Source organism: Lolium perenne, chromosome 5 (genome assembly GCF_019359855.2).
Source record: "Lolium perenne isolate Kyuss_39 chromosome 5, Kyuss_2.0, whole genome shotgun sequence".
Classification (NCBI taxonomy): Eukaryota; Viridiplantae; Streptophyta; class Magnoliopsida; order Poales; family Poaceae; genus Lolium; species Lolium perenne.
Window position 1 is genome coordinate 53,260,670 of NC_067248.2, and position 10,570 is coordinate 53,271,239.

A 10,570-nucleotide genomic window follows, 5' to 3' on the forward strand; every position below is an offset into this window, starting at 1 on the left:
TTCTTTGCCTAAGAATAGTATTGATTCATGGACTAAATGTAAAGATGCTTTTATTGGTAAATATTATCCTCCTGCTAAGATTATATCTTTGAGAAGTAGCATTATGAATTTTAAGCAATTTGATGATGAACATGTTGCTCAAGCATGGGAGAGAATGAAATCTTTGGTAAAGAATTGCCCTACCCATGGACTAACTACTTGGATGATCATCCAAACCTTTTATGCAGGATTGATTTTTCTCAAGGAACCTATTGGATTCATCTGCTGGAGGTACTTTTATGTCCAGCACCTTAGGCGTCGCAACAAAGCTTCTTGATGATATGATGATCAATTACTCTGAATGGCACACTGAAAGAACTCCTCAAGGTAAGAAGGTAATTTCTGTTGAAGAAACCTCTTCTTTGGGGGATAAGATTGATGCTATTATGTCTATGCTTGCAAATGGTAGATCTCATATTGATCCTAATAATGTTCCTTTAGCTTCATTGGTTGCTCAAGAAGAAAATGTTGATATGAATTTCATTAAGAATAATAATTTCAACAACAATGCTTATAGGAATAATTATGGTAACAACAACTATAGGCCATATCCTTCTAATAATGGTAGTGGTTATGGTAATTCTTACAACAATAATAAGAGTGTACCCTCTGGTCTTGAAGTCATGCTTAAAGAATTTATTAGTACACAAACTGCTTTTAATAAAACTGTTGAAGAAAAGCTTGGTAAAATTGATGTTCTTGCTTCTAAGGTTGATAGTCTTGCTCTTAATGTTGATCTTTTAAAACTGAAAGTTATGCCTGAGGAAGTTAAAGATGCTAGGTTTGCTAAAACAAATGCCATCCAAGTTCGAATTAATGATAATATAAGAATGTTGGATGAATTGCATGCTAGGTGGGATAGAGAAGAAAAAGAAAAACTTGCTAAAGAGAATAATATAGCTAAAGTTTGGACTATTACCACCACTAGTAATGTTGATTCTTCACATGTTGCTACACCTCCTACTATGAATGGTAAAATAATTGGTGTTGGCAATGTTTCTACTCCTAGTGCAAAGCGTGCAAAATTGCCTGAAACTGCTGAAACTGTTTGTGATAATAGTGCTGAAATTTTTCAGAATGCTGTAGATCATAATGGTTTAGATTTTGATGATTGTCATATTACTGAAGTTATAAAGTTCTTACAAAAACTTGCTAGAAGTCCTAATGCTAGTGCTATAAATTTAGCCTTTACAAAACATATTACAAATGCTCTCATTAAAGCTAGGGAAGAGAAATTAAAACTTGAAGCTTCTATCCCTAGGAAGTTGGAAGATGGTTGGGAGCCCATCATTAAAATGAAATTCAATGATTTTGAATGTAATGCTTTATGTGATCTTGGTGTAAGTATTTCTGTTATGCCTAAGAAAATTTATGATATGCTTGACTTGCCACCATTGAAAAATTGTTATTTGGATGTTAATCTTGCTGATAATTCTCTAAAGAAACCTTTGGGGAGGATTGATAATGTTCGCATTACGGTTAACAATAACCTTGTCCCCGTTGATTTTGTTGTCTTGGATATTGAATGCAATGCATCTTGTCCTATTGTCTTGGGAAGACCCTTTCTTCGAACTGTTGGTGTTGTTATTGATATGAAAGAAAGAAATATTAAGTATCAATTTCCTCTCAAGAAAGGTATGGAACACTTCCCTAGAAAGAGAATGAAGTTGCCTTTTGATTCTATTATTAGAACAAATTATGATGTTGATGTTTCATCTCTTGATGTTACTTGATTTGCACTTTCTGCACCTAGCTGAAAGGCGTTAAAGAAAAGCACTTCTTGGGAGATAACCCATGGTTTTATTTTACTACTGCATTGTTGAGTCTTGGAAGTTGTTACTACTGTAGCAACCTCTCCTTATCATGTTTTGTGCCAAGTAAAGTCTCTATGGTAAAGTTGATGCTAGATTTGGATTGCTGCGCAGAAACAGAATTGCCATCTGTCACGAATTTGCGTAGATCTCTCAGTAGAAAAATCAAAAAAATCTGTCAATTTACGTGCATGATCCTCGGATATGTACGCAACTTTCATTAGTTTTGCGTTTTTTCGTTTGAGCAAGTTAAGTGCCTCTGGAAAATTCGTATTTACGGACTGTTCTGTTTTGACAGATTCTGCCTTTTATTTCGCATTGCCTCTTTTGCTATGTTGAATGGATTTCTTTGTTCCATTAACTTTCAGTAGCTTTGTGCAATGTCCAGAAGTGTTAAGAATGATTATGTCACCTCTGAATGTATGAATTTTTGATTATGCACTAACCCTCTAATGAGTTTGCTTTAAGTTTGGTGTGGAGGAAGTTTTCAAGGGTCAAGAGAAGAGGATGATACAATATGATCAGGAAGAGTGAAAAGTCTAAGCTTGGCGATGCCCCCGTGGTTCATCCCTGCATATTTTAAGAAGACTCAAGCATCTAAGCTTGGGGATGCCCAAGGCATCCCCTTCTTCATCGACAACTTATCAGGTCACTTCTAGTGAAACTATATTTTTATTACATCACATCTTATGTTCTTTACTTGGAGCGTCTTTTGTTTTTGTTTTGGTTTGAATAAAGTTGGATCCCACCATCCTTATATTGGAGATATTACGCTCCGCTTTTTTATATGGAACACGTGTGTTCTTAGTTATGCTTTAATGTTCATGGCGAAGGCTGAAAATTGCTTCGTTGATTGCTATTTGGTTGGAATCAGAAAATGCTTCATATGGTTTTGAATAACTTGATACTTGGCAATTGTTTTGAGCTCTCATAGATCATGTTTAAGCTCTTGCATCATGTAGTTTAATCTATTAGTGGAGAACTACCATAGAGCTTGTTGAAATTTGGTTTGCATGATTGGTCTCTCTAAGGTCTAGATATTTTCTGGTGAAGTGTTTGAGCAACAAGGAAGATAGTGTAGAGTCTTATAATGCTTGCAATATGTTCTTGTGTAAGTTTTGCTGTACCTGTTCGTACTTGTGTTTGCTTCAAACAACCTTGCTAGCCAAAGTCTTGTACTGAGAGGAAATTCTTCTCGTGCATCCAAACACCTTGAGCCAAAACCCATGCCATTTGTGTCCACCATATCTACCTACTATGTGGTATTTTTCTGCCATTCCAAAGTAAATTACTTGAGTGCTACCTTTAAAATTTCATTCCTTTGTCTTTGCAATATATAGCTCATGGGAAAATAGCTTAAAAACTATTGTGGTGATGAATATGTAGCTATGTGTCTTAGTTCTTATAAGTTGCTTGTTGAGCGGTAACCATGTTTCTGGGGACGCCATCAACTTTTTACCTTTGTTGGATATCATGTGAGATGCTAAGCATGTTCGTCTTGTCTGAAGTAAGGGTGATTTATCATGATCAAATGGTTTGAGTATGCATATGTTAGAGAAGAACATTGGGCCGCTAACCAAAGCCATCTATCATGGTGGAAGTTTTCAGTTTGGACATTCATCCTCAATCTCTTATGAGAATATTATCTATTGTTGAATGGTTATGCATTAAAGAGGAGTCCATTATCTGTTGTCTATGTTGTCCCGGTATGGATGTCCTAAGTTGAGATCTATTAAAATCGAGAAATCAAATGCGATTGATCTCCTTGGACCTTTGTACAGGCGGCATAGAGGTACCCCTTTGTGACACTTGGTTGAAACATATGTTATGCAATGATAATCTATGTAAATCCAAGCTAATTAGGACAAGGTGTGGGCACTATTGGTATTCTATGCATGAGGCTTGCAACTTGTAGGAAGTATTATGCATAACACATATGAATTAGTACTACCGTTGACAAAATTGTTTCTATGTTTTCAAAATAAAAGCTCTAGCACAAAAATAGTAATCCATGCTTCCCTCTGCGAAGGGCCATTCTTTTACTTTATGTTGAGTCAGTTTACCTACTGATACGTCTCCGACGTATCGATAATTTGTTATGTTCCATGCTACATTATTGATGATATCTACATGTTTTATACACATTATATGTCGTATTTACGCATTTTCCGGTACTAACCTATTAACAAGATGCCGAAGAGCCGATTCTTTGTTTTGCTGTTTTTGGTTTCAGAAATCCTAGTAAGGAAATATTCTCGGAATTGGACGAAATCAACGCCCAGGGTCCTATTTTTGCACGAAGCTTCCAGAAGACCGAGGGGGAAAGGAAGTGGGGCCACGAGGCGCCGCCACACTAGGGCGGCGCGGCCCAGGTCTTGGCTGCGCGGCCCTAGCGTGTGGGGCCCTCGTGTGGCCCCCCGCGTTGCCCTTCCGCCTACTTAAAGTCTTCGTCACGAAACCCTCTGTACCGAGAGCCACGATACGGAAAACCTTCCAGAGACGCCGCCGCCAATCCCATCTCGGGGGATTCAGGAGATCGCCTCCGGCACCCTGCCGGAGAGGGGAATCATCTCCCGGAGGACTCTTCATCGCCATGATCGCCTCCGAAGTGATGAGTGAGTAGTTCACCCCTGGACTATGGGTCCATAGCAGTAGCTAGATGGTCGTCTTCTCCTAATTGTGCTTCATTGTTGGATCTTGTGAGCTGCCTAACATGATCAAGATCATATATATGTAATACTATATGTTGTGTTTGTCGGGATCCGATGGATAGAGAATACTATGTTATGGTGATTATCAATCTATTACCTATGTGTTGTTTATGATCTTGCATGCTCTCCGTTATTAGTAGAGGCTCTGGCCAAGTTTTTGCTCTTAACTCCAAGAGGGAGTATTTATGCTCGATAGTGGGTTCATGCCTCCATTAAATCTGGGACAGTGACAGAAAGTTCTAAGGTTGTGGATGTGTTGTTGCCACTAGGGATAAAACATTGATGCTATGTCTAAGGATGTAGTTGTTGATTACATTACGCACCATACTTAATGCAATTGTCTGTTGCTTGCAACTTAATACTGGAAGGGGTTCGGATGATAACCTGAAGGTGGACTTTTTAGGCATAGATGCATGCTGGATGGCGGTCTATGTACTTTGTCGTAATGCCCTGATTAAATCTCACTATATTTATCATATCATGTATGTGCATTGTTATGCCCTCTTTATTTGTCAATTGCCCGACTGTAATTTGTTCACCCAACATGCTTTAATCTTATGGGAGAGACACCTCTAGTGAACTGTGGACCCCGGTCCTATTCTTTACATCGCATACAATCTACTGCAATTGTTCTTTACTGTTTTCTTCGCAAACAATCATTTTCCACACAATACGGTTAATCCTTTGTTACAGCAAGCCGGTGAGATTGACAACCTCACTGTTTCGTTGGGGCAAAGTACTTTGGTTGTGTTGTGCAGGTTCCACGTTGGCGCCGGAATCCCTGGTGTTGCGCCGCATCACATTTCGCCACCATCAACCTTCAACGTGCTTCTTGGCTCCTCCTGGTTCGATTAAACCTTGGTTTCTTTCTGAGGGAAAACTTGCCACTGTGCGCATCATACCTTCCTATTGGGGTTCCCAACGGACGTGTATATCTACGCGCATCAAGCCTGTTTTCTGGCGCCGTTGCCGGGGAGATCAAGACACGCTGCAAGGGGAGTCTCCACTTCCCAATCTCTTTACTTTGTTTTTGTCTTGCTTTATTTTATTTACTACTTTGTTTTCTGCATACTAAACAAAACACACAAAAATTAGTTGCTAGTTTTACTTTATTTACTGTCTTGTTCTCTATATCAAGAACACAAAAAAATTAGTTACTTGCATTTACTTTATCTAGTTTGCTTTATTTACTGTTGCTAAAATGAATACCCCTGAAAATACTAAGTTGTGTGACTTCACAAACACAAATAATAATGATTTCATATGCACACCTATTGCTCCACCTGCTACTACAGCAGAATTCTTTGAAATTAAACCTGCTTTACTGAACCTTGTTATGAGAGAGCAATTTTCTGGTGTTAGTTCTGATGATGCTGCTGCCCATCTTAATAATTTTGTTGAACTTTGTGAAATGCAAAAGTATAAGGATGTAGATGGTGATATTATTAAATTGAAATTGTTTCCTTTCTCATTAAGAGGAAGAGCTAAAGATTGGTTGCTGATACGTCCCCGACGTATCCATAATTTCTGTCGTTCCATGCTTGTTTTATGACAATACTTACATGTTTTGCTTGCACTTTATGATGTTTTTATGCGTTTTCCGGAACTAACCTATTAACGAGATGCCACAGTGCCAGTTCCTGTTTTCTGCTGTTTTTGGTTCCAGAAAGGCTGTTCGGGCAATATTCTCGGAATTAGACGAAATCAACGCCAAACCTCCTATTTTTCCCGGAAGGCTCCAGAACACCGAAGAAGAGTCGGAGAGGGGCCAGGGGGCCACCACACCACATGGCGGCGCGGGCCAGACCCTGGCCGCGCCGGCCTAGGGTGTGGCGCCCCCAGGTGCCCCCTGCGCCGCCTCTTCGCCTATAAAATCCCTTTCGACCTAAAAACACCGTACCACTTGACGAAACTCCAGAAAGACTCCAGGGGCGCCGCCACCATCGCGAAACTCCAATTCGGGGGACAGAAGTCTCTGTCCCGGCACCCTGCCGGGACGGGGAAGTGCCCCCGGAAGCCATCTCCATCAACGCCATCGCCTCCATCATGCTCCGTGAGTAGTTCCCCCATGGACTACGGGTTCTAGCTGTAGCTAGTTGGTATTCTCTCCCCCATGTACTTCAATACAATGATCTCATGAGCTGCCTTACATGATTGAGATTCATCTGATGTAATCGGTGTTGTGTTTGTTGGGATCCGATGGATGATACATTATGATTAGTCTATCTATAAAGTTTGTGAAGTTATTGTTGCTGCAATCTTGTTATGCTTAATGCTTGTCACTAGGGCCCGAGTGGCATGATCTTAGATTTGAGCTCTATAATTATTGCTTAGATTGTATCTACAAGTTGTATGCACATGTCACTGTCCGGAACCAAAGGCCCCGAAGTGACAGAAATCGGGACAACCGGAGGGGATGGCGGTGATGTGAGGGACACATGTTTTCACGGAGTGTTAATGCTTTGCTCCGGTGCTCTATTAAAAGGAGTACCTTAATATCCAGTAGATTCCCTTGAGGCCCGGCTGCCACCGGCTGGTAGGACAATAGATGTTGTGCAAGTTTCTCATTGCGAGCACATACGACTAAATATGGAAAACATGCCTACATGATTAATGAATTGATGTTCTTTCTTAATGCCTTATCAATCCTATCAATTGCCCAACTGTAATTTGTTCACCCAACACTTGTTATTGGAGAGTTACCACTAGTGTAGATAGCTGGGAACCCCGGTCCATCTTTCATCATCATATACTCGTTCTACATGTCAACTATTTTCTGGTACCATTGCTCTCATATTGCTATTACTGCTGCTGTGTATTCTTTGTTACTACTGCTCTCATATTACTGCTACTTTCACATCACCCCTGTTACTAGTGCTTTTCCAGGTGCAGCTGAATTGACAACTCAGTTGTTAAGGCTTATAAGTATTCTTTACCTCCCCTTGTGTCGAATCAATAAATTTGGGTTTTACTTCCCTCGAAGACTGTTGCGATCCCCTATACTTGTGGGTCATCAGTTGCTATCTTTGCCTAAGAATATTATTGATTCATGGACTAAATGTAAGGATGCTTTTATTGGTAGATATTATCCTCCCGCTAAAATTATATCTTTGAGAAGTAGCATAATGAATTTTAAGCAATTAGATACTGAACATGTTGCTCAAGCATGGGAGAGAATGAAATCTTTGGTAAAGAATTGCCCAACCCATGGACTGACTACTTGGATGATCATCCAAACCTTCTATGCAGGACTAAAGAATTTTGCTTGGCAAATGTTTATGATAAAGCTCTAGATGATGGTCCTATGTTACTTGATAATATTAATTGTACTACTAATGAAAATGGGATTGGAGAGTTCTTGACTTATTCTATGATTCCCATATCTATTGAGATTGATCACCTACCTTGTTATATTATTAATAAAAGTAAGTTTGAAAGTTTTAATTCCACTATTCTTGAACTTGATAAAAATTATGTGTTTGGAAATCATGAAAAGTATGCTGCATGTGATAGTTATATTGTTGAGTTTATTCATGAAGCTACTGAAAATTATTATGAGAGAGGAAAATATGGTAGTAGAAATTTTCATGGTGCTAAAACACCTCTCTATATGCTTAAAATTTTGAAGTTACTCTTGTTTTATCTTCTTATGCTTATCACTTTGTTCTTCATGAATTTATTTGTGTACAAGATTCCTATGCATAGGAAGTGGGTTAGACTTAAATGTGTTTTGAATTTGCTTTTTGATGCTCTCTTTTGCTTCAAATACTATTTCTTGCGAGTGCATCATTTAAAACTGCTGAGCCCATCTTAATGGCTATAAAGAAAGAACTTCTTGGGAGATAACCCATTGTTATTTTGCTACAATACTTTGTTTTATATTTGTGTTTTGGAAGTTGTTTACTACTGTAGCAACCTCTCCTTATCTTAGTTTTGTGTTTTGTTGTGCCAAGTGAAGCCTCTAATCGAAGGTTGATACTGGATTTGGATTTCTGCGCAGAAACAGATTTATATCTGTCACGAATCTGGGCTTATTTCTCTGTAGGAAACTCAGAAAAATCTGCCAATTTACGTGCGTGATCCTCAGATATGTACGCAACTTTCATTAGTTTTGAGTTTTCTGATTTGAGCAACGGAAGTACCATTTTAAAATTCGTGTTTACTGGCTGTTCTGTTTTGGCAGATTCTGTCTCTGTTTTTTGCATTGTCTCTTGTGGACTTTAAGTGAGGCTTTCTAGACGTGGAGAGCTGTAGCTAATGTTTTATTGAGTTCTTGCAATGTGTCACTACAGGACCAAGGTGGATTCAAATTTTTTTTTTGAGTACTAACCCCTCTAATGAAGTTTATGAGAAGTTTGGTGTGAAGGAAGTTTTCAAGGGTCAAGAGAGGAGGATGATATATGATCAAGAAGAGTGAAAAGTCTAAGCTTGGGGATGCCCCCGTGGTTCATCCCTGCATATTTCAAGGAGACTCAAGCGTCTAAGCTTGGGGATGCCCAAGGCATCCCCTTCTTCATCAACTTATCAGGTTTCTTCTATTGAAACTATATTTTTATTCGGTCACATCATATGTGCTTTACTTGGAGCGTCTGTGTGTTTATATTTTTGTTTGTGTTTGAATAAATTCGGATCCTAGCAATCCTTGTTTGGGAGAGAGACACGCTCCGCTTTTTCATATGAACACTTGTTCTTTGTTTACTTTTAATGTTCAATGATAAAAGTTGGAAGCTACAATACTTATTGGTATTTGGTTGGGAAAAGAAAATGCCTCATATGTCTTGGATAATTTGATACTTGGCAATTGTTTTGAGCTCTCGAGTAGATCATAAGTTTTTGCATGTAGTTTAAACCTATTAGTGGAGAACTACCGTAAAGCTTGTTAAAATTGGTTTGCATAATTGATCTCTCTTAAGGTCTAGATATTTTCTGGTAAAAGTGTTTGAGCAACAAGGAAGACAGTGTAGAGTATTATAATGCTTGCAATATGTTCTTATGTAAGTTTTGCTGTACCGGTTCATACTTGTGTTTGCTTCAAACAACCTTGCTAGCCTAAACCTTGTACTGAGAGGGAATACTTCTCGTGCATCCAAAAACCTTGAGCCAAAACCTATGCCATTTGTGTCCACCATACCTACCTACTATGTGGTATTTCCTGCCATTCCAAAGTAAATTGCTTGAGTGCTACCTTTAAATAATTCAAAATGCTTCTCAATTTGTGTTAATGTTTCATAGCTCATGAGGAAGTATGTGGTGTTTAGCTTTCAACTTTGTCATTTACTTTTGACGGACTCTCATATGGACTAGTGGCACATCCGCTTATCCAATAATTTTGCAAAAAGAGCTGGCAATGGGATTCCCAGTCCCGAATTAATTAATTTAAATAGACACTCCTCCATGGTTTGTGATTGTTGGACGGCACCCGAAGGATTCGGTTAGCCATGGCTTGTGTAAGCAAAGGTTGGGGGGAGTGTCATCATCATAATAAAACTTAAATAAAAAGGCACTCCTTCATGGTATGTGATTGTTGGCAGGCACCCGAGGATTCGGTTAGCCATGGTTTGTGAAAGAAAGGTTGGAAGGAGTGCCACCCAAAAATAAATAAAATGGGAGCCGCTCTTGTGAGTCCGGTTGATGAGGTAGTTAGTGTACCCACTACCATTCGTTGACAACAACAAACACCTCTCAAAATTTTACTTTTATGCTCTCTATATGTTTTCAAAACCAAAGCTCTAGCACAAATATAGCAATCGATGCTTCCCTCGTAGAAGGGCCATTCTTTTACTTTTATGTTGAGTCAGTTACCTAATTCCTTCCACCTTAGAAGCAAACACTTGTGTCAACTGTGCATTGATTCTTACATACTTGCATATTTGCACTCATCATATTACTCTATGTTGACAATATCCATGAGATATACATGTTGAAAGTTGAAAGCAACCGCTGAAACTTATATCCTCCTTTGTGTTGCTTCGATGCCTTTACTATGAACTTATTGCTTTATGAGTTAAC